General features: G+C 34.1%; 1 protein-coding gene across 2 annotated transcripts in view; it reads left to right on the top strand.

The window, feature by feature from the left end:
- The window catches only part of LOC111503323 (diuretic hormone receptor), a 192,565-nt gene that overhangs the window by 37,935 nt on the left and 128,233 nt on the right, over positions 1-26,397 (top strand). Inside the window, exon 1 of one of the 2 annotated variants that reach the window (XM_074170819.1) lies at positions 17,908-18,011. The exons of the other annotated variant lie outside the window; for it this stretch is intronic. The gene's annotated coding sequence lies outside the window, so the exon portion shown is untranslated. Of the gene's footprint in view, positions 1-17,907; positions 18,012-26,397 lie in introns of those variants that run through there. 2 annotated transcript variants of the gene reach the window in all.

The raw sequence follows: 26,397 nt of genomic DNA, 5'->3' as shown, positions 1-26,397 counted from the left end.
GTTCTGGCGATGAATTGAATCTATTGGAGCCTCTGGAGACACCCTACATTTGGTTTTATGAGAGAGGGGACATTGGCAGATCAAGATCTTCAGATGATGTGGTGCAGGTTTTTCCGGGTTTTCCTGCAGCTGAAAAAGCAAATGCGCCACAGGAATCGATGAAGTCGCCCCGGAGCGCCAATTAATTTTTATTGTTGTTTTTATTTTCATCGTTGTTTCAATAAAAATAAAAAATAGTTTATTCAATTACTTATTCGAAAATTATTATTTTATAATATCCTCAAAAATATACTAGTATGTTTGATTCAAAAATCAAAACTGGTTATCAAACTGAGTATTCTCTTTATCAGTCTAAGCAAAATGAGGCAGTATGTTCTATTGATTTTTCAAAATAAACGTCTGATCCATTCGCAAATTCAATTTGTCATGTGTATAAATCTTTCATCCTTCTTTACTCCAAATAGGAATCACTCTTCGTATATATCTTTTTCAACGGACAATTCTGTCACTGACAGAAAGTCGTTTGGGTTTCTTCCATGAGCTCTCTGTACAGATTCTTGAATAATGGGAGGGACTGTTTGGCGTTCGACCTAACTGCCGTGATTGATTGTGATTCGGGTTAATGTTCAACATGCTTTACGACAGGAAACCATTGGCTGCCTGTATTTCATTCAACGTTATCGAACTCAATTCGATGGGTTGGAGAATGTCATTTATCTCTTTTGAGCAACTCGAATCCATTACTGAAAATATCATAGATAAAAATAGAATTGCGAGAAAAATTCGAGGAAGAAACTACCAAAAAATGTATTGGAGTTCATAATAGATAGAGATATCATTGATTGCATTGAAGTATGCATATAGAGAGAGCAATTGAAGTATGTTTCAGGTGGTTGAATAGAGGGAAATACTCAAAATGAGGAGTCAAAAAAGTTATCGATAAATGAAAATCCATTTTTCTGCGATTGATATTAACAGCATCAATTATGTGTTCGTTTCTTGTAGTTAAGAAGGTCAAATAATTCATCTCACATTCAAAATTGATCAGATCATAACTCACTACCTTTGAAAAAAAATTATAGATGAGTAAATTATGAAAACAACACTTGCATTTCACTTAATTTCAATCGCAAGTGGGCCTTGAGCATGCACCTAATTCAAACCATGTTTTCAAATGCCTAACAAAATCACTGAACTGACAGATCGTTTCAAATTTGACCTTGAGAATTTATCTAATGAAAATATCTCCTCAAACGTAATCACTGAACTGGGATTGTTTTAAAATATATGATGGAGAATATTACTGGAGGTTTTTTACAACACCAAACCGTTATTTCAACACCTCGACACGTGTTTAGATCACCAAGTGATCATCTTCAAGATGAAGATCAAATTTAAACAAAGTTATCCTTATTTATACCATAGATACCCCTTCTAGGTGCCTGCGTCATATAAATTTCAAAAAAAAACCTCAAAAGTGCTGCTTCGTTCCCTCCTGTTCATAAAAGAGGACATATACCTCCTCACTCACAAGCGATTATGAGGGTGTCTGCAATATGCTTTGTAAGTATTCACACTGTGAATCGAAAGTGCATATAGATTGTAACAATAAGAAGCCACATTGTCTGCTGCATAATTGTTCATATATAATCCTTCTGAAGAAAACTCAATGGAAATATTCAATTTGCCTCTGAATCTTTTCGTTGTAGAGAATCTTTTCAAATTAATTGCTAAAGTTCTGGAAAACTTATGGATTGATAGGGACTTTGTGCATTTTCTTCTTTCTTGCACCTCGAACACGTTGGTTTTTCATCTCAATCCAGGGTTTCCTCTTTCGTGAATAAATCCAAGCATTGTGACAAACTCGATTAGCCAAATCTTTGTGGTTAGCGAAAGACAAATCCTAGAAAGGATCGAAGGTTACTGATGAGAATCCACAGTGTGTGCACTTCATAGTAGATTTTGATTGACCAACAAAATTGTCTACAATCTTAGAGTTGTTCATGTTCAAGTATCTCAGCCAGATCAGTAATTCCAATGAGGTCCACATGTAAACATTCTAAGATATCAAAGGAATTCCTGAGCGTCTTGATGGAAAAATTCCATGAATCGAGGGGCAAATCTTTGAATCTGACTTTCAAGTTGGCAGTGTTTATTACTGTATCAGATGACACTTCTGAACACAATTCTATGATTACTTCTGCGAACGCTTTGATTGAAGCACCTTTCATACTAGAAATACTAGAACTGATATCTTCTTTGTATGTATCCGTTTCTAAATATTCTAGCAACCATCTCGTGTTTAATAAAAATTGGATTATACTGTTTATGAAACAGGTGTTTCCAATATTTTTCAACCCATTAAACCCAAGAGTTTTGACCAACAACAACCAAAAAATACAAAAAAATGAACTATTAACACAAGATAAAATTAAAAAATTAATAACAAGAAATCAAAAAACTAAAAATTAAAAATATTTTGAATCAAGTTACTATACGACGTTTCGATAACTGGACTTATTCCTCAGAGATCTGACTATTTATAGGTCATTCGAATGATTTCACCTATCCCCTCTTTCCTATCTCCGCTCCATCGATTTTATCGGAAAATTACCGTTTGGCGGGAGCTGATCGTCTTCCGCTTGAGTAGAGGTTTCTATATGTTGCGTATCTCTACGTTAGCTTGGCTAAATGCGTTGCTGGATAACATGTACGCGTCCTCTTTGAATTTTCTTCTAAACCAGTCTGCCTTCTTGGGGATGATTTCAGCTAGAGCTCACTTGATGTTATTCTGATGAGTTCAGACATGTTCTGCTATTCCTGATTTGCAAATCGCAGTCCACTCCTTCTTGGGTCTTTAAGCCACCTGAATACCAAGTTTCTTCCGCTTTTACCGGTGAGCCGTTTTGCCAGTCTTCTCTACTTGGTATGATGATTTGGAAATCTTTCTGAAAGTTGTACTGCGGAACGGACATTCCTAGTATGGGATCTGCCTTCAGTTCATTGTACAGTTTCAAGTATTCTGCACCGTGTGACTGGCTGATTGGGGTTTGCCCCTACATTAGCCTGTGTGTCACCAGTCGAGCTTCTCTTTGTATGTAGATGTGCAATGGTGGAATTCCGAGTGGAACCTCAAGTGCTGCAGTTGGGGTCATTGGGCTCGCCAGCCTTTGTATGCCGCCTAATAGCCTAGCCGTACCCGATTGTTTTTTTCTTGTCCACCAAGCCATTACACTGTATGTTATCATGAGTCTTACTACTTTTATATATAACGAGAGTGTCATTTTTGGGTTCAGCCCTCAGTTTTTTCCATCCAGGGCCATCATTCCAGGGCCATCTTGGCTTTATCTGCTGTTTTTTGGATGTGAAGGTTCCATGTGAGCCTGTGGTTGAAAGCCACACCTAAGTATTTGACTTTCGTGGCGAAGGGGATCTCCACTTCATTGAGTATTGTTGGTTTTAGTCCTTGTATCACTATTTTCCTTGTGAACACGACGACAGGATTTTTTGGGCATTTAATGAGAGGTTCTCATGCTCGCACCATCTGCCGGCGATGTTCAAGGCTCTTTGCATGCGGTCAGAGATGACGCCTGCAAATTTTCCTTTCATGACTATCACGAGATCGTCAGCAATTCCAGGCAATATATGCCTTCTTCAGATAGCTTCTTGAGGAGATCGCCTACCACCATACACTCATCATGGTCTTTTATGATGGGTTCTTTCCTTGGGAAAGTGCCTGGGTGGCTCATTGCTGTCCAATCACTGTTCTGAACTCCACTTTTATCACATGTGCCGATCCAAAAAAAATCATTTCAAATCGTGGAACACCCACTTATCGAAATTTTTGACGTGTCCAATATGTTCCAAACCATCAAAAATCGCATGAGAGCTAACGCCGAGTTCTTCCGCCGTCTCATGCACGTTTATAATGGATCTGTCTTCACCAGGGTCTCCAAATGTATTACTGCAGTTTGACCACTTTGAAGTTCATTTTCGAAGTATGAATTCTCTGAAAATAAATTCCGTAAACCAACGTCAAACAGTGCTTTCATCAACACTATCATTGCCAAATGCCTAATTAATTTTGCTGACTGTTTCGGCAGCGCTTTGGTTCAATTTCAATTCGTAGAGAAAAATTGGGCCAAAAATCGCTTAACGACATCATAAGCTGAGGAGGCAAAAAACAGCATTAATGTATAGAGTACAAAATTCTCCAGCGATCAATATTCAACATGACACAGTAGAATCAATATTTATTGAGATATGGAGCTACAAAAAAACATGATATTAAGACGAATAAAACTTTGGAAACCACCTAATACATTATCTGCCCCATCATTCCATTTCACTAAAAGGTTACTGAATGCTCCCGAATCCGTTACTCATTACAGTTTGAATTTCCATTTAAATTACCATTCCAATGAAATAGTAGATGTTTTGCTGTAGATTATAACCAGTTTGTGATGTGTTTTGATGAACTGAGGATCACATCAAAGAGAAAGTAATAAACATGTCTGTTTATAGCTGCAGTTATTTTCTTTTTGTCTTTGTCTAGGTGGAACTGAGTAACTACGAATATTTCTAGAAAACTATCATTCATTGTTCAAGCTGACATTAGACTTATGTTTCAAAATGAGTAGTTAATGGATTCAATCGCTAGTTTTCGTAGGAAAAACAATTCTTAAAAGTCAAACTTGGTCTGTCATTGCTCTACTCAAATAAAGATCGAGATTAACAAGAGCCCATTATCTTTCCTTCGACATGAAATGACGCTTCCATAGGTACGTAACATGAAATTTGCCTGATAGGTTGAACAAAATCGAAAGAAAACATACACATTGCAAAATGCAGAATGAGACAGAGTGTTCGACGTTTGATATAAAAGGTTGACACTGATGACAGAATATCGACCTGACAACTGACAAAAATTCAACTTCGGTCACTTTCAAATATTACAAATCAAAAACTGTATTACAAACCACTGAAACAGATTTGTCCCTTATATAGCTAATGCCAACTTCCTTTTTCTATCTCACAGATACTCTTATATAGTGTTTCCAAAAAAATTAGGAATACTCTTATCAATTAATATAAATCAATTTCATCCTAACCTAAGGACTATTTTTCAAAAATTCGCGATGTGGCAGCCGAATCCCAAGTTATTAACAATTAGCTAATGATTCAACTCCAAAATTTATTATCATTTAGATTTTTTGAAGAAATATTACTCATGTTGAATATGCTCTTCTTGCTCTTTCTGATGAACAGAATTGATCTGCTATTTTATCATTGCGAGCTGCCCCGGCTTCGTAACTTGATTCGTTTGTTGATACAGCATCTGGTGGACAACAAACAAGAAATGATCATCGATGACGTTGAATATTATGTTGGTACTGAGGAACATGGAATTCAACCAAAATATTCGTGATGAAGAAGACAAACTATAAAGGATTGTTACTGTCTATTCAATTTTTCATTGCAAAACACTCAAAATGTTTGATTCATTGTTGGCAATTGATGAGGACTGGCATTTGGTGATTTTATTACAGATGCCCTAGCATTTTTCAAAGCCGAGTTTCCAAAGATTACAACAAATACAAACATCCAAAATCATAGATGAGTTTTGTTCATCTAGAAAACTCTTTTCATATGTTGAGTCGTAGTATAAGATTCGAAAAGTTTTTCTTCTGGTGGCAAATGAGACTTTGCCAAAACGTTGTGAAAATAATCCTTATGAGGATAAAAAATACAAAACACGGAGCGAAATCCGAGAAAACAGCTCATCATTCTTTGTCCGTGAGAATCATTTGAAAATATGTATATATATATATATATATATATATATATATATATATATATATATATATATATATATATATATATATATACATATATATATACGCATCTGACGCATGATACCAAGCCCGCTATATGCCGAGGGTCAGTCGAAGCCCGGGTTGAGAGGAAGGTCGGCGGGTGTATATAAGAAATATATTCGCTGAATATATTCTACGTATATTACGAATCCATTGATATTCATTCGCTTATACAAAGCCCCATTGTATATAAGTATATATTTTGAAGATATAACCAAGCCCCTACGGTGTTGCCAAGATATTTGGTCGTAGGTATGACATAAGTGGATATAATATTTGAAATAGGAGATTTAAAGTTTATTGTTGACGGTCGATGGGAAGAGGTAAATTGTCAAATTAGTCAAGGGTTTCGACGGTACTCCTCAGATAAAGTACATATTATCTCAGATCAAATTATATCTTTGATTCATAGGTATGATTGGAAAGATTCGTATGAAAATAAACACTTTTTATTTGAATTCAGTTATCCATTCACCAGTTTAAAAATACTTGCACTTGACGTGCGTTTCGCCAACAAGGTTGGCATGTCCAGGATAACAAATTAATACTTTGGTTGTAGTATCAAGTATGTTTTCCTTGTTGCTGAAATTCAAGTTGAGTAAATGTTTTTCCTGTTTACAGTATAGGAAGTTGAGAGCTTTTGTACCTCTGATAATTCAATGATATTTATTTGTACTCAGTTGAGGAAACATATAATTCTGTTCTTGTTCATAAAATATATTCAGTATAATGATGAATATATCATTTCACATATTTTATTTTTGAAGACCATTTGATGAAAAATAATAAAATGAACAAATATTTTTTAATGGTTTCCAAAACCATTTTTGTCAATATATGTCGGTAGGGTATAACCATATTATACAAAAGAGTTTTTATTACAGTTGATATTGATTATGATGACTTCTATTGTTTTATTTTTTGATTCATCTCTTAAAAATGATTTTTTGAAAGACTTGCACTAGGATATCTTGCAAGCAAGGTGAAAAAGTTCAAATATTTTATTCAACTAGAAACTTTTTTCTGGAATGTCAAGTAATCTATAAAGATATTACTCAAATGGATACTTTTATAGTAACACAATTTTCACGATTGAATTGGAAATTGAATTATACGAAAATCACCTCTCCTTCTTATCAGTTTAAGTTTCTATTGGACACAGAAGACATAGATAGACACAGAAGAAAAAATACATTTGCAATAATTTCTTTAAAAATATTATTTAATTATACGTAATTTACTATTTCTAAATCAGTGTTTATTGACAAATGAAATTCATTTCAAGCAATAACTGGTCTTGAATTCCCCATTAGAACCTTCGTTGGATTTATTTGAACCATGGTTTACTCAAACCTTCCTTGAAATTTTACTTTGACACTGTAATGTAATGTAGGTAATGAAACAAATCTGTGAAAATGTTTGAAACATTCTGATAATCAACAATAAAATAAATATTTCCAAATGAAATTACGAAAATTTCATCTTTCTCAACAGAACTACACAGTGGGTTCTGGTAAATTCCTACCGGAAAACAATTACTTTCTTCCCGGCGAATACCACGTTGGATATTGAATTATATCCGACAGACATTTATGCAAGATAACTGTTTGATCTCAAATCCATTTATGACATTTTTCACCTCTCTTCTACGAAGTGTTATGTGAAATAAGAGTTAAATGGAAAATCCTAATGCAATACCCTTAACGTTACGAAGTACGATAGGAAGCCCGCATCACGTGTAGCTAGCGCTGTATTGTAGACAAACACAAAATTAATCTTTTCTGATTGATTCGGTCATTACTTGATGAAGATCCATAGTAATTTCATAAACTACACTTTACGATCTGATCTTCACAAACTTTATGTTCAAAAAATATATCACGACATGTTTCGCTAACACAGTAGCTTTTTCGTAGTTAATTGAGTACTAATATATATTTTTTGAAAATAAAGTTTGTGAAGATCAGATCGTAAGGTGTAGTTTATGAAAAATCAAAATAACTCGTTTCCTACCACCAAATGTATTATTGGCTTTGTATAATGCACGAAAGATTGTGGGACTCCTATGAACCGCGTACACCCTGCACTTTGTATATAATTATGCACATATACTCGCAAAGTATATGTGCATAACTGACCAGGCTTATATGCCTAAGTGTGATGGTGAAAATGAAAATAGATTGCATTATATAGGTTGAATGCTTCAATTGAATAAGATTTTCGAAATAAGCAAACACTTCATGATTTGATAAGTAGAGAAATTGAACGAGCCTAATATTCTGCAACCTAGAAAATACGAAACAATGTGATTGTATTTATAATTAGTAACCTAAATGTTAATCTCATTTTATGTCAAATGTGTATTTAAACTTATCTTGACACAAATGATGATCAAAGCTTTCTGATCTCGTCTTCGTCATCGAGAGCAAAAATGAGTAGAGCAGTCCAGAACAGGCTGCAAATTGAATGTGTTTTATCTATAATTTTGCATTCAATTGAAGTATTTTTCGTTTGGATTCGCTTTTGTAAGTTTTGCAACCGAACATGCAGTTTTCAGTTCGAGACATTATTGAAGTTCCAAGTATATGTATTTCACCTTCAGTTTTTTTGTAATGTCGAAAAGGAGAAGGTACTTTTCAATTCATCAATCAAACGGTTTCATTCAGCTTGTCCTGTTTGTTTGTTCGTTTATTTATTTATACATTTATTTATTTGGGTCAAATTTAGTAATTGGAGTTTGACTCATTTCTTGTTGATAATTTGATCTGATATTTGGTACACATATTCAGTTTTGATGACAATACAATTTAATGAATTCGCTATCATTGTAAATTCAAGATGGCCGCAACTACAAAATTACATATTTTTATCCCACAACTACCTCAATATGGATATCAAATGACAAGGCTTGACTGGTAGAATAGTAGTCCACTCTGAAAAAGATGTAAATTCAAGCTATAAAATGGTGAAATACATATTATATCACAACAACCTCAATATGTGTATCAAATGACGGCTTGACTAGAAGGTACTATAGTGGTACCTATTAATCGAAATACAAGCATGGATCTTTCATCCAAGTCAAAATTTTGTAACGTGTTGAGGACTGTATGGCGTTAGGGTGGCTACAAATGATACGTCGTTAGCGATACATCACCCAAGTTGAGGTAAAAGGTTATAACGTGTCTAGAACTCTGTGGCATTGGGGTGGATAAAAATTAGAAACTGAAAACTTGAAAATGTTACGTTGAATGATTTCATTAAAAAAATAATAATAATAATGATGTAGATAATCTACTAAAAACTGGAAAATAATTTGGAAAGTCCTAGGTGGCAGTCATCACACCACACTCCTCAGGAGTCTACGGTATTGATGAGATAGCAAAATAATAAAATCGTTGGGCTTGGTATTTACATATTTACTCAGGTTACGCTTCGCCCAACGATTCCATTATTTTCTATTTGATCAATTCCGTAGATTGCTGAGGAGAGTGGTGTGATGACTGCTACTTAGAACTTTTCAAATTATTTTTCAATTTTTAATACATTATCCCTTTTTTGTAACCGTTTGACATGAAAAATATTTTTACTCATTTTTCCAAAATATGGGCTATATATAAACAAATTGATATATTTGCTGACTGAGTCATGAAAATGTAATTTCAGTACTCTAAACCGCCTGGTATAAAGCATCATCCCCACAAAAGGTGTTTCTGTAAAGGAAATAGAGAGATGCTCATTCAGCAAGTGAAATGTGAATCAAGGTAGTCCCATCAAAAAAATTTTCGTAATAGTGGTTCCAAACGCTTCTAAATATCGAATATAACTCCACCAAAAGTTTTCTTTACAAATTATTACTTCATCACTATCTCGAATATATTTTCCCAATTTTGAAAACATTTTTTATTCTAGGGTTCTAGTTCAACTCTTGAATCGCAGAATTGTTGATGAATAGAAGCTTTATACTTGACGTGGACACATCGATTTCATCTGACACTGCTGTTTACGAGAAAGTGTCCCAAGACCCTGTCCTAGGTCAATTTTTCTAATAACTCACGTAACCAAAATTAGACACTATTTGAATAGTTCTGAATCACTCCATGCTAATGATACCAAATTTTACTCCAATCTATCACCTTTTACAGGAAAATTCGGCCTCAATTCCCAAATGATGCAATGAATGGTTACTTCCATTGAATATTGCTCAATGTTGTCGTCTTACATATAAAAAAACAACTGTTTTTCCTTACACATTACGATATACCTACTCAATCACAAACTAGAAACTGGTATTTACCTGATCTAAGACCAGTGTGTTTTATCACTTCAGACCTCACCTGGTCCAATCATATTCTATCAACAAGCGAACGTGTCAGAATTGATTTCACGAAACATTTTTACAAATACCCTTCATGACATCGATGAAACTACCATACTTACGTTCACTCTATGTTATTCAAATCTGTTGAAAAACCAACCCTCATATACTGAAAGCTACACTCGGAGGAGATCTCATCTTCTCCTTCCGCACTCTCATATAAAATTATACTAGTCTAGGCCAAATTTTCATTCAGAATTTTGATAAAAGATCATAAAACCATTGATTCAAACTGAAGAAATGAACTTTGAGACCAAACAATGAAAGCAGTTTCAAGGCATTCGAATTTTCAATATAATGAAAAGTTGTTAGTGCTACATCTGTGAATGCTATTGAGAATGAAATCAATGATATCTTATTCTTCTGATCCTTATATTCATAATAATTTTGTACTCTGCTATACTATCATGTTTATATTTTTATTAGCGTCCATATGATCCTTATGTTCATGATAATTTTGTACTCTGCTATGGTATCATGTTTATATTTTTATAAGTGTCCATATTGATCTTATTTTATTTATTAGACTTTCATAGGACACTGTCCTCAGCTTTTAACTATGTTTATTATGTTTAATTATATTTATTATTATATTTCAAATAGAGTGAGTCAATTCACTATGTAAAAGTTCATTTGAATGGAAATAGGGTCTCTGGAGCCATTTGAAAGCTATATATAGAGCAATTAAAATTGGCACTATGGGTAAAATATATGAGTAGTATATTTCAGTTAACAAAATTCTTCTGAGTTTCATAATAAAATATCCAGGAAATTAAATACACTCTCACATACAACGCTCTCAATTTCAGTTCCACCACCTCACTCAATGAACAAAGAGGGAGAGAGAGAGAGAAACAGAGAGAGAGTGAGTAGCTCTTTTTTGACTTGAGTCATTTTTTACTTTTGAAAACCGTTTTCTCATCTATACTTCCATAGTTAACATTTTAACGGAAAAAATTATAGTTTCACCGTTAACATCTGTCGTTTCCATACGAACAACAAACCTCGAAATTCGTGCTATCTGAAGATAAACACGGTCTTACCTTTTAACGCATGATTCTTAGCGATCCAAAAATGATGCCATGATTATGTACTCAAGAAAAATGAAATATCTTTCATATATTAAAAATTGGATTTTTCTTAACAAAAACAAAAGAAACAGGTAGAAACAGAAACAGATAGAAAATATAAAACGATTCAAAAACAGATAGAAAAACATTAAATAATGACAGTTGATAAAAATTTTGGCTGACAATGTAAAGTGGGAAAATTCTGAATGATAGTCAAATTACTAGATCTTTTATTTTCTCTATCATATTTCAGTAGGTTCGTGTATATTTTGCTGAGACTGTCAATATCAGTTCGTTTATTCATTTATTCATTGAATGTTTTTCGTTATCAATATATATATATATATATATATATATATATATATATATATATAGAGAGAGAGAGAGAGAGAGAGAGAGAGCTCACAATGCGGAAGCTTTAAAGGGAATAGCTTGTGTCATAAATTTCACCAATTCCATCTCAGATCGTCAATGTTAGTGTGGAGGCCATAAACTTCAGTCCACTGTGATATCATTTACATATGAAACCAAGAGTCTGTAGAAACGACAGATCGTAACCTCATAAACAAACTGTAAAACTAAAAGATTCTTTAGTTTATATAAGTTATCCCACGAGTTTTCTTTTGATTGTTCAAATCAAGCGATGTATTACGAAAACCAGTATAAAAAATGATATTGAGAGTTATTCAACTGGCATTATAAATGATAATAATTGAATTATGATAATTTGAATAGAAATTACGAAATAACAAACATGTAGTCGACGTTACTGAAAAAAATGCAAACCTGAGGATAAAATACTCCCATAGATGGCGTGTTCATAATGTCAGATGCCTTGGGGAGCCTCGTTTATCTTTGATATTCGATGATTGAATTTTCTGTCGAACCCATAGATGGAGTATCCTCGCAACTTCGGCAATAGTTGGAATATTGTACTGTATAACATACTGATATTCTGCTTGGTGAATTCCTCCCCGTTTTTCAATTTTCGGAATTCAGGGAATGATATTTTTTTAGTGAGAGAACCACGTATCGCTCATCTATGATCATATATGGTAGATTATTAAATTTTGGTTAATAAGTAATTTTTAAAAATGTTGCTTTAAAAAATGCTATAGCATCTGTAATACATCATTCCTAACAATTATCGAACAATCAAACGCAAGTCTTCAGTAGTTCCCAATAACAAATCAAATATTCTGAGTGTTTTGCAATGAAAAATTGATTCGACAGTAAAAACCCTTGAAAGTTTGTCTTTTTCATCAAATATATTATAGTTGAATCCTAATTTCCTCAGTACCAACGAAATATTCAACGTCACTTCTGGTTTATTGTATAACTGATGCAGTGTTAACAAACGAACCCCGAAGTTAACGAAAACTTTGTCTGAATATAATTTATTGGATTTTATAATAATACATCAGGACATGCTTCTAATGAACTGAAATATTCAAGCATAGTTATGTATTCCACTATTTTGGGATATGAGAACTACAACACATTTGGATTCATCGCTCCATTATCTAGTAAGGAGAGATGTCGTCGACCTTACTTATTCAGGACAGTTGAGTCCAGCGAAACACTTCTAATAATACCTGATGGGTCAAGAGAGTGCTATCTAGTGTTGAATCATACATGTATTGTGTTTGGGCAGATCGAAGTTGGCCGCGTCAGCTAGTTATGATCACTTATTCAACATCGACCTTTCATCGACTTATTTTTCACAAAAAAATTTTATTCATTAGTCACTACGTAGTATCTACATAGTATTGAATATGTAGTAACGTATTCAATTTTCATCCATTCATCTATCTTCAGAATGGAAAAGAGTTTAAATTATTGGTGGGTTTATCAACTTTTTCGACATATCTCAAAGAAGTTTCGACATGTGTATCAATCGATTTCGTAAAAGGTGTTCTTCGATATCAGTCTATTTCTGTCTGTAGAGTAGGGAGGGTGAGTGTAAGCCCACAGCACTTAGGCCACATATGACCCATTGTACATTCTCCCGAGGAGCTGTCTTCTTTGGTCTATCCTGTCCTTTCCAGGAAGGTGGACAGGTCACTGGGAGAAATCTCTTTCATATCGGCAGGTGTAGGCCAAGACTCGCCGAACACATACTCTTTTATTGACGATAACTCCGGGCACTCGCGTAGGACATGCCAGATTGTTTCATCTTCCTGTTCACACATCCTGCATAGATGTGTGTCCACTAGCCCCATAATATGGAGGTATTTCCTAAGTTGACAATGGCCAGTCAGAAATCCTACTGTTAAGTATAGATTTTTCCTGGTCATCGCCAGATAATTCTTCGGCGTCAACTTTCCAGGGCCGCCCAAGGTGATCCTGGCAAGATAGCATCCTTTGATTCCAACAAATCTCTTTAAGGATTGAGCATGGGTGTAACGTTTGACTGGTTCCGCAATTAGGTTCCGCGTAAAACTGGAACCTTCGGTTCGCTCCTTACGCTCCAAAAAATAATTAAAAATAGTCTGTCCAGGATTTTTTTAGCGAACCCATTTTTAACATATTTTCTGATATACTAAATTCATTATAAAATATATTTCATTCTATTATCAGCTCGGTGGAAGTCGATTTAGGTTCGGATCTTGGACTAAAGGATGTATTAAGTATATGGAAGTTGGATAGATGCTTTAGGTAATTATAATCGAGTATAAATACCTGAGTGGGTAGTCTCAATTGTGATTGCGTGGGGTATATAGTTTTAAAGTAAGGAATATACTTTCAGTACGTTATTTACTACGAAAAAGCTGCTGTGTTAGCGAAACATGTGATATTTTTTCCACAATTAAGTTTGACTAGATTGGATCGTTAGGTGTAGTTTATGGAAAATCAGTCTAATAACTGTGTTGAAAAGAATTAAATACGACAATAAAATGAATGGTTCAAACGAAATTTGAAACGTTTTGAATAGCCAACTGAAATAATGATACTGCAAACAATGAGATGGAATGATTAAGTTTGTGGTTACAAAAACAGATAAATTCAAGCGAAGTATGACAGTTATTCATCAAAGTTGAGAAGCATACTCAGAATATTCTTTGCAATGTTTTCATTCAGTCAATAAAAATATAGATACAGTGTGTCCAAAAATGTGGTAGACAGAAGAGAAACTCACCAAAAATTTCCTGTTTCGAAGAAACGTCATTCTCAAGAAACATTTGGTTTGCTGAATGGAATCTGGCAACTTCAGGGTATATTTGGGGGCAGAGATCCAAATATGAGAACAATACTCCAAAGAAGGTCTGACCTGAGCTTCATAAATCATCAAAAGTTGCTGAGGTGTGAATAGTTTTCTGGTTAGAATAGTGTTTCAAGCTTTTGAGAAGCAGCCCTTGCAGTTCCAGCGACATGATTGTGCCAAGACATATTGGTGTCTGTTTTAACAACAAAGCAGAAAGTGGAATTGTCTGACCTGACATTATTCATGGGGAAAATCGATGCCTGGGTTTTTGTGGTATTGAATTGAACCTGGTTACTTTCACTCCAATTCGAAATCACCTCTAGATATTCATTAAGTTATACAACTTCCTGCTGCCGGTGAAGATGTGCCTCCGTAGCCGATGTCCTGGAATCCAAATGAAATAGAATGAGGAAAGTCCATTTCACAATTATTTCTGGTTATCTCTCTGTCTTCACTTTCAAGTTATTGCCTGTAAAAAACCTTGTTAATTATTACGATACAATTTTTATCACCATATTCTGTTTTGAACCTCTTTCTTACGGACAGATATTTTCAGCCATTGGACTTGTTCAATTAGTCATAAATCAATGTCGTGGGGGGTCTCATATTCATTTTCTCATATTAGTCAACACTGAGACGACTTCTACCCGTCCCGGGTAATTACAACATCGTGTTTCAGTAATTTCATTACTCCACTGCTGTTTGTCCCGTTCAACCGTCTCCATAAGTTACGAGTCTCATTCTTTTCGGGGGATTGAAAGGCACCACTAACGCTCATAAAAGAAACATCGTGACATTAATACGAGAGTGTATTGAAAGCTGAATATCATGGATGGCCTGACAATGATACTCCGGAGCGAAGATATCGATGACAAAGCGAGTTTGGAGAATCATGCTTGTTCAATGTTACATTGAGAAAAATAATAAAATATTATATATTGGTAGGGTATGTACAGCATAATTCAGAACTATATCCTAAGTGCATCAATTCTTAATTGGTTAAAATTTGTGGAAATCCATTTATTTAGGAAGTTTGCCTAGCAAATGACCTTTGGTCGAGGGAGTCCATTATGTATCGTTATATGCTTCTACCAATATTTGATGAAACATGCACGCATCTTGCTCTTTGAAACACTAAGTGGTATTTCCAGTAGTGGAGAAAATAATCAACAATTTATAGAGGAAACTGAAGTTAATTTATGTCAATAAACATTTTTCATACTCATGAAACATCACCACTTGGCGAACGACTTAATTTTTCAGGAAATAGTTTCAACATTTGAGATAGTTTTTGCTATAGACCAAACAGCGCTAAAGTAACCTCCTGAAATATCTGGTGATAACAGATTTGAATGTAAACATGTTTTGTCGTGACCTCATCTGACTAGAACTAACTTGAATCTAACTTGAACAGTCCAGTCATCACCCGAAGACGATTGTAGATACCAACAATCGAAACGTCGTGAACTAACGTGACTTGGAATCTCTACACTTTTTTATTTTTTTATTATTTTCTTTTTTCATTCCTTTAATTTTTATTTATTCAATCATTATATTTTTACTTGTAGGTTATTTCACTATCATTTAATTTCAGGTTTATTGGTGCTTAATAAAATTGTTATTTTCAACTATTCTTTTTTAATTATTCTATTTTACTTGTTTCAGGGATTTCAAATCATTTTATATAGTAGACAATGGAAGTCCGAACTAGTGAAATTCATCACGAAACATTGTCAATCACCTTCAAACATAACTTGAATAAGATTATCAATAATATCCGGTTGTTCAGACACTAGTGTTAAAATACTCCCAGCTGCTGAAGGTAATGCCACAGTGATAACGGATTCTGCCGATTATGAAAATGAATTATCCCAGTGGCTTCGAATGCAACATGTAGAATAAATAATATCACATAAAACGGTTACAAAAAACTGGAGGGTGATCCAACAAAACCAGTGAAATAAAGAATATATAGGAGAACATTGGCTCAATATGAAAACATGCTAAACAAAACGCACTCAACTGATTTCCTTTTTTAGTGAACCTCCTCATTTTCATGGTTTACCAATAATACATAAACTCAGTCATCCTTTGAAATTGGGTTGTAAGTTCATTTAGATAGATATACTGTGATGAACCGATATCCGGTCGTCTTAATTAACGAAATTAGGTCAAACTCAATTAACGTGAAAAGAGCGGAATGTTGGTCAGATATGAGTCTCGTAATTATTAGGGCTTATCCATCGTCCATAGATATTAGAATATCTATGGACGATGGCTTATCTAACCGGCAAGAAACCAAAGACTGTCGGCGAGTACTAATAATCATTAAGTTGTCACAATAGACATCAAAATGTTAAATAATGGGGTCGGAAACCCGCGTTAAATGAAGGAAGTCGCGCAGCTGCGAGTTGCAGGTGTTCATATTATTGCATCATTATTCGTGCAATAAATATGAAAACGAAAAAAATGTTTGGTCTATCTTTTTTACTATTTTTTAATTTGAATTTTCGGCTGTCCACTTTGTTTCTTTTGCATTATTTCCAAAAAGAGTTGAAAAATTTCAAAGTAAGTAATTGATTTTTTTATTATTCACGTTATCATATTTTGAGATTACGAAAACTTGTCTATTATAGATATATTACTACGGTTATAAATCAATATATATATATATATATATATATATATATATATATATATATATATATATATATATATATATATATATATATATATATATATATATATATATATAGAATAGTAGTTTTTTGGGGATTCGGTCTGATTAGAATAAATATTTACTCTTTTTAGCTGCCCGAGCTTTCGCTAATGTTTATTAGCTTTATCGAGGGCTGTAATATAATCCCCGAAAAACTACTATTCTATACATACATACATACGGTCGTTACACTATCATATATATATATATATATATATATATATATATATATATATATATTCAATTAATGCTATATTGTTTTATATTTTAGTATTATATTGAATATACTTGATTATTATGTAATTTTTTTTGCAACTCAAATGTCAGTTGCTCCAAAATAACGCGCACTGTTTACTATTTGGAGGGTGGTAGAGGTACACCTCTACCCTCTATAGTTTACATACCGAGCATGCGCACTTTCTAATATTCAAGGTCCCCTTCGAGGCGACTACGATGTTGGGTCCTTTATTATTACACAGTTTACTTATCTCGGATCTCTCTGTCACACATTTCCACGCACATTGAAATTCAAATCTTTAAAGTTCGCAAACCCCTATTAGGACCGAATTTTCTGGAGACAACCCTATATGAACGTGTTCGCAATGAAACAGCGCTAATGATGATATCATTTTTTTTATTATCTAATCAGTGAAAGTAACTGGCATCGATATACCTGTTTATACCTGAAAAACCAGTAGTTCGCCCAGGTAAATAAATAATAGAAAACCCAACGGCTGCACATTCTATACGTTTTATACTTCAAGTAAGGACAAAAATTTTCTTATTATCTTGATGTTACAAAATTTGATTAAAAATCATTTTTCAAAAATAAATTGAAAATAGTCTGTCCAGGATTTTTTTGCGAACCCATTTTTAACATATTTTCTAATATACTAAATTCATTATAGAATATATTTCATTCTATTATCAGCTTGGTGAAGGTCGATATAGATTCGGATCTTCTACTACTTTATTATGATTACCTCGAGCATATTATATCAATTCTACATCAATAATAACAAGTATAGCTGAGGCACCAGTCAATCTAATAATAATACTGATGATTTTCAAACAAGACTCAACCTCTAACGGAAGCAAGAAACTCTTTGGAAGGTTCGAAATAGATGAACATTTCAACCTAGCAGACCACTGTTATAATATTCATGCAGTCATTGTTCACTGTGGTTCTGGCGTTGAATGTGGTCATTATTACGCCTTGGTCAAAGAAGAAAAGGACTGGTTTAGGTTTGACGATAGTCGTGTCACGAAGTGTTCTGGCGATGCATTGAATTTATTGGAGCCTCTGGAGACACCCTACATTTTGTTTTATGAGAGAGAGGACATTGTTAGATCAAGATCTTCAGATGATGTGGTGCTGCAGGTTTTTCCGGGTTTTCCTGCAGCTGAAAAAGCAAATGCGCCACTGGAATCAATGAAGTCGCCCCGGAGCGCCAATTAATTTTTATTGTTATATTTATTTAATTTTTATCGTTAGTGAAACATAATATACATACTTTTCTCATAATATTGAACTATAATAATGTAAAAATTTTATACTCTATCGATTTCTAGAAAAACAAGTTCAAAAATGGTGGTCTATTTGAGTCCAGTTTGTCATTCAGTGGAGGTTTGAAATTTCAAGTTCATTGATTTCCATTTCTTCCAAATGATTCAGCTTTAAACCTTACCACCGTTAAAGATACGATTTTCTTCTAAAAGATGATTTCGATTATGTTGAACTTGTTTTCTTACTTACGTAGCTCATATGATGTTCCAGGATGCGATTCGTCAATGTTATGCCAGTTTGATCAATATATACTTTAGGATAAGTTCCAAACTTTAATTTATAAATTTCTGATTTCTCGAATTTGGATGTTTTGTCTTTATTATTTTTAACTAACTTTCTTAACTTACTACCTGTTCTTTATGCAATTTCAGTATCTTGTTTATTCTAAAATGAAACCACTTTTTTGTTCTTTGTTCAGTACGTTATCAGTTACAAAAAAGCTACTGTATTAGTGATTTATTCTTTAATATAGTTTGTGGAGACCAAATCGTAAGGTGTTGTTCATGAAATTACTGCGGATCTTCATCAGGTAACGACCGAATCAATAAAAAAGCTAGAATGTTTTGTTTTCTGTTCGAATAAGAAACACGATACATGCTAAATATACTTCTTTTTGGCTCGATAGTTTGTTTACTAGATAGAGCACTGACACTATTTCATTGAAGTTGATGGCCCCAAGGCAAACGTTTCATTCAAGTGGTGATAATTCGAAAAACATATTCGTTATACCTAATGATTATACTATCTTGATTCAGTCTGTCCCTCACTGATGATAACAAACATTGAACATGTGAGTGATTACTATTACTCTGTCAGTTGCAGCTGATGGAGATTAAGAATTTGCAATCGAGGCAATACTCAGAGTAGTATTTTCGAATTTTATCTGAGATATTCATCTTATTAGAGACTTTGCAATGCTCCTTTGGTTTGCTTAGTTCGTATGAAATGCTGTAGGTGAAGTTTTCACAAACATAGAGTAATTTTTTTTCATGGAAACCATAACTTGTCACTTTCTGGAACGTGTATTTCGATATTTATTGATAATGTCTAGATTTGTCTCGCCAGCTTTCAGGAATTAGAAATTTACTGGTATCAGAATGGATGCTGCTGATACTACAATGGACATTGCATTATATTCGACAGATATTTGCGAAATTTTCCCTTCGAAGAAAATTCTTGCAGATGCTTTCATTTTTTCCAGCAACAGAAATTAGTTGGAATCAATTCAATAGACAGACAGTTTTCGCGTGTATTATTCCTCTTCAGTTCAGGAAGGCAGAAGTGTGTCTGGGACACGACTGATTATGTTGGAGCTCAAGCAGATGAACGTGATATTTGTTTGGAGAAGGTTGTTTTAACTGCAGTCAAATATTTCGAATCAGAACTTAAAACATTCTGTTTCACGCCAAAAAGAATTACTCAATCTCAGGACAATTGTGAATATTTGGAAAAAATATCTGATTGAGTTGAACAAGTTCAACGAGGAAATTCACCCGACGTGAACGCAGATGAAGATGTGAAACATAAACACGGGAGAACCTACAATATTCGCAAAGTCGCAGTTAGAAGTTGCAATTTCGATATTTAGAAAATGGTAAAACAAACATTAAAATCAGTGGTACAGTCAGTTGTCAATTTATTCTGTTGATGATTACATTTTCATTGTTGTACGGATTGAGAAAAATTATATTCTAAAATTAATTCGATGCAGAGAATAACATCGTCGAATATAATTATACCAAAAGCAATCGATGTTTTTTGTGAAAATTATGAAATGTTCCATAGATGAGAAAAGTCGTTCGTGTTATTTCAAATGGATAGTAGCTTAACTCTTCGCACATATTTCCACTCATGTCTTTAGTTATTGGACATATCAAGCAATTAAAACTGCTTGATATGTCCAATAACTGCTCATGATATCCTACTGAATTACTTGATAATAATCAAAACTCGACAAGAACCTAAAATAAAATAAAGTATAAATGAATATTATATCTCTCTTTTGTGTAATTCGTACTTATTCACCGGTGAAAAATCGAGGATAAGCAAGCTTTTACCTTGACTCTCAGCGAAAATTTTGTAGTCCCGCTTGGGAAATCTCGTGCTTGACTTCAATCTGTTTTGTTTGTATATTCTCCAACAAAGTTGTTCAGGAATCCTTGATTACCTCATGAGCCTCTCCTTCTATCATTTACTACGACTTTTCATTTATACCAACCTTGCCATGTTTAGGTGTTACAAATTATTCAGACTCAGTTATTCAATTACACAACAATGGAAGCTGGTAACGAACTTCAGAATCTGATGATGTTGGAATTCTCAATTCAGAATATCTCAACAAGTTATTCCCTGATAAAGATTTGGTTTTTACTATCTTTTTGAAAATATTGCAGAATACATAACAATATTCTCTCAAACAGTACGAAATCCGGGTTGGTAGACCGTGAACGAATGGTACCAAAAGTTTCGTCTGGTACTGCGGCAGACATCATCTCTGAATATTTCTAAGTATAGTATTTCTTAAGTCCCATTCGTTACTGGAATTTCGAAGTATAACAAACGTTAAAAAGCATAAAGGGCGGGTCTGAATATTTTAAATTTGATTGAAAATGAACTATCTTCGTTTCGGAAAATACAACAGAATATTTGAAAGGGGTCTCTATATTATTCATACATATTCACTCAATTCGGATATAAGAATATCAACATTCTCACAATAGTTTGCTACTTGATAACTCCAAAAAATATTGTTCTCTAAATTTCTACAAAATCAATCTCAAATTCCATAATCATCTTCAGTTATTTTCATGAGGCTTCTACTTCTAGTTGCATTTTATCTTCCAGATATTTTTTGAAACAGATGGAAAGTCTGCCATTTTTTATCTACAGAATTAAAAGTACTTCTCTTCACATCTTAGTTACATGCTTGATGATCACAGATTTACATTATTCCACTTTCAATATTTGACAAGACTGATTTGCCAATGAAGTCTCGAAAGCTTGAACAGAAAAAGGGTTTTTATTTTTCTCATCTCCAATTGCTATAACTGTTCCAACCTGACTCTGTATGAGGTGCAGCTCATGGGACAGGAGCGGTAACCAGTCTTTTTTTCAAGGACAAAACAAAAACACTACAGAAAAATCTTTAAGGGGCTCTAAGACGGTGCCTATGCTGGAGATTGAATCCATTTTGGAAAAACGTTCTCAGAAAGTTAATTCGACATGAACGCAGTTCTCCAAATGAATGTGTTCTCAAACGGTGAAGTTCGAGGTGTACTGATTTTGACCTCAAAACGATGAGCAGCCACAGTCGGTCGCGTATTTCTGATATGTACTGCTCTTGGTGTAATCAAATGTGCCAGGTCACTGAAATACTTCCGGTGAATGTTTTTATAGAAGAGAGACAAATCCCCAACCTCTCCTTGATGTTCCAGACTATCGAGGTTACGATTGATGTTCGCGTCTCCAATCAGGCAGACGGCTTTTTTCTGAATGAAATCCAGCAGCTTTAGGGTATGCTTAGGGTACGAGCAACAATACTCCAAAGAGGTCTGATCTGAGCTTTATAAAGCATCAAAAGTTGCTGAGGTGTATAGTTATCTGATTTGGAACAGTGTTCCGAGCTTCTGAGAAGCAGCCTTCGCACTTCCAGCGACATGATTGTGTCAAGACATATTGGTGTCTATTTTAACCCCCAACAAGCAGAAAGCGGAATTGTCTGTCCTGACATTATTATATCCAGTTCAGAGACAAATATTTTTTTAAAGAAAACAAATTCCTGGGATTTTGTGGCATTGAATTGAACTTGGTTAGGTTCTCCCCAATTCAAAATCACTTTCAGATCTTCATTGAGATATGCAACCTCCTGCTACTCATGCATTCGCAGCCGATGTCTTGGAATCCTGATGAAATGACGAGACAAGTGTGGTGTCGTCAGCAAAGCAATATATTTTATGCTTAATATTTTACAATGAGTCGTCGACATACAATGGAAACTAGTGGGTTGGAGACAATATGGATCCCTGGGAAACACCAGCGTTGATGGTGAAAGTATTTGAGAGATATCCACCTGTAGGAAACGTTTTTTCAGGAAGCTAGACAGCCATACACGAAAATGATCCGACAAGCCATAGCATCGAAGTTTGGCCAGCAAACCCTTATGCCATGCACGGTCGGAAGCCTTAGAAATATCAAGCGCAATAGCTCTGGCTATCCATGTTTCTCGATTACTTCATTTCAAATATTGGTGTTGGAGCCTTTCAAATATTCAAGGCTTCCTCTATTATTTTTGATATCACTGATAGCAGAGCGACCAGGGACCAGAGAAAGTTTCTGTAAATATACATGTATATCAAATGTTACCTGAATAATCAATATCAAAACTGAAATAACTGGTTATCTTGAGTAATGTATCTCGATTACTAACTGTTGAATGGATACTGTTTTTGGGAACCTAACAAAAGGATCGTACCACATGATGAACTTAGTAGAAATTTGACAGAAGTTATTTACTTTATTCTATATTCAATATGAATTTCTACAAAACTAATGGGTCATCTATCGATGAAGATGAAATGTAAGGTGTTGTCTAGTATGTCATCAGTGCGGTAGCTTGCTACCGAAATAGTGCTAATAAACTCACTTCAACACACATTCGTTATTGTGTAAATCTAAATTGAAACCAAAGAAATACAAAAACTCATTTATTATCCCTGATATTAAATAGAAAGTCAAAAATTCAATGAACACCCAGAGTCAAGCATTCGAGTCTCGATGATGTTGCCGTCTTTGTCGCAATTTTTCAAGACGAGCAAAACATTTTCATCGTCTTCCTGGTATTTTTCATCCTGTATTGCATTCAATTGATTTTCTTTTTGTATTCCTGTATTCTGTATTCTAGTCCTGTTCCTGGACTAAAGAAAATGACTGTGAAAATATCTGTAATATCAAATGTTACTATCCTTGAAATTGAATAGATAGTCGAAAATTCAATGAACCCTATATCGTGGATCAAATTGTTAGCGTCATCCAAAAGTCATCCAGCATTCGAGTCTCGATGATGTTGCCGTCTTTGTCGAAATTTTTCAAGACGAGAAAAAAATTTGTATCATCTTCCTGGTATTCTTGATCAAGTTATTTGTAAAATTTCTCTTTTTTTTCTGGGAATAGGTTGAATGCGAGAAATCTTCCAACAAGAAGTCTTGAAAATGCCATCTGAAATGGTGGCGATACGTTGACATTTGATGAAGATCACACAAAGCATAGACCCTCGGAAAAACAACTTATGACATTCCAACATTCCTGTTGTAAAAAGACTGACTGGAGTAGTTTCAGACGATAGATTGAGAATTTTGGTAGAACAAACTTGGTTTCAGTCCATTCACATAAGCTCGTGCAAATACGTCAATATTGAATGGTATTTTGAAAGATGGGAAGAACATCGAAAACTGATTATGATCTTTCTAGATATAAGCAGAGCATATAATGTAGGGTATGACTATCTGAACCATCAAATTCAGTCAACACGAGAAAGAGAATCATTTTCTGATAAATGTTCAAACCTAATTGAAACGGTGCCAGAACGATGCAAGTGCATTGAACTGAATGAAAAAATGTTTTTCCGGTATATTTTATGTTTTTTCATCCATCATCCAGTCTTACTTTCTGTTATCCTACAGCACGTTCAAAGACCTCAAAGATAATATATGAGAGTGTCGGGTACACTCTTCTGTTACAACATTGCTTCTGATTCCTGATTAGCGTGACACCCATTATTTCAATGTATTTCTTTTCTCCAATTTCTTCATTTCTACACTGCCTAGATCAGGGGTCGGCAAATAGTTTTAGGTGAGGTGCGGATACTATGGGAAAATTTTAACGGGGTCCAGAAAAAAACAACTGATATTAATTAGGTGCTACCTATGTATTATTCATGTATCAAATCAAATTCTGAATTACAACACACAAGACCTAAAATTGAGCCAGTTTTTCATAGTTTGGTTCTCGAGAAGAACAGCAAATTCGAAGTGTGTTTTCTAGTTGGGCGTCCGTTGATATTAAACGATATCACAAACGATTTGTTTTTCAAAAAATTTCTTTGAGAAAGATGTTTCACATACGTTTGTCGGGAACATAGTGGCCAAATTTATAGCTAGTTTCACGCAATTTTCATATTCATCTGGGACATGTTTGGCCCAAAATTCTTCTGTGGATACCGTTTAAGACATTTGCAAAGGTACATCTTCTTGCAAATCAATTATCTCCATTTGATGTGATGACTTTAGCAGGTTTAACAACTTGGCAGCCACATCTATCCATTCTGCCGCTACATCAACTCCAAATGGCGATTTAAGAAACGGAGATAGCTCACCCATCTCTGCAAAGCTTTGGAATCTTATAGCAAATTCGTTTCTCAGATTGGCCCAAAATTTTACGAACAGTGCACAATGTCTTCTTCAGATTTTTTTTTATATTCAATAATTGTCGGAAAATCAATAATGAATGTATTGCAATATCTTTTTCAAAGATATCCAGATTCCGACGAAAAGCAGACATGCTTTGTATCAGATCAAATATCAATTTTCCATTTCCTTCTGAATCTGTGTTGACCATATATGAATATTTCAAAATATATTTTAGAAAAGTCAAAACCAGCATATTGCGCTTGTTTGTTATGAACTCATCTGCAATGTCCTCTTCAGAGATCTCCTTTTTAAATTCAAGAATTGTCGAAAAATGAATAAATTCTTGTTGAACGATATCTTTTTCAAAGACATCCAGCTCACGACCAAAAGCAGACACGCTTTGTATCAGATCACATATTGATTTTCCATTTCCTTGTAATTCTGTGTTGAGCGCATTTGAATTTTCAAAATATCTTTTAGAAAAGCCACGACCAGCATATTACCCTTGTTTGTTATAAAGTCAAAGTGCTTCCTGGCTCCCTACGTTTTGCTAGAAGGTTACTTCTTCTTTCATTAGCCAGGCTAGATGTGGAACTAATCAAACCATATCAGTTGCAGGTACTTGTAAAATAGGTTAACTAGGCAACTTAAAATAAAATGAGTACTGACGTGAATTCTATGTGGCTCAAAAATATCATTTTATTTATTAAAGGTATAGTATACCTCATCTACGTATTAATTTTTACTGGGTATACAACATTTTCGTAGTAAAACTATCGTTTTTCTGCAGAAAATGAACTTCGCCCTTTATTTTCAGAAATGTTTTTATTTTTTGCATACAATGTTAAAATCTATATGTATATTATTTGAAAATAATAAAGACCTTTATTATTATTATTATTATTATTATTATATCACACGGTCTGCCTGTTGGTGACCGTTGGCCTAGACAGTCATTGTGTCACTTTTGGATTATCTTTAAGAATAAGAAACTCTTATTTTCAGATTTTCGAATGAATTCGTTAATCAACGATATGATTTGAAAGCATTCATTTTGCAGAAAGTGTGTTATAGTTTCAAACTCATTTTGATTTGCTGTTTATAATATAATATTCAAGCAAAACTTTGGGAAAAAAGTTTTGACTATCTCCCTTCTCTAGCTCTTACAAAAAAAGTAG

This window comes from Leptinotarsa decemlineata, unplaced genomic scaffold (assembly GCF_025532065.1).
Source record: "Leptinotarsa decemlineata unplaced genomic scaffold, Ldec_3_MD MMD2_tig00000008_RagTag_RagTag, whole genome shotgun sequence".
In the NCBI taxonomy this organism is placed as follows: Eukaryota; Metazoa; Arthropoda; class Insecta; order Coleoptera; family Chrysomelidae; genus Leptinotarsa; species Leptinotarsa decemlineata.
The sequence above is the reverse complement of the archived record's forward strand: the minus strand, read 5'-3'. Positions and strand labels throughout refer to the sequence as shown.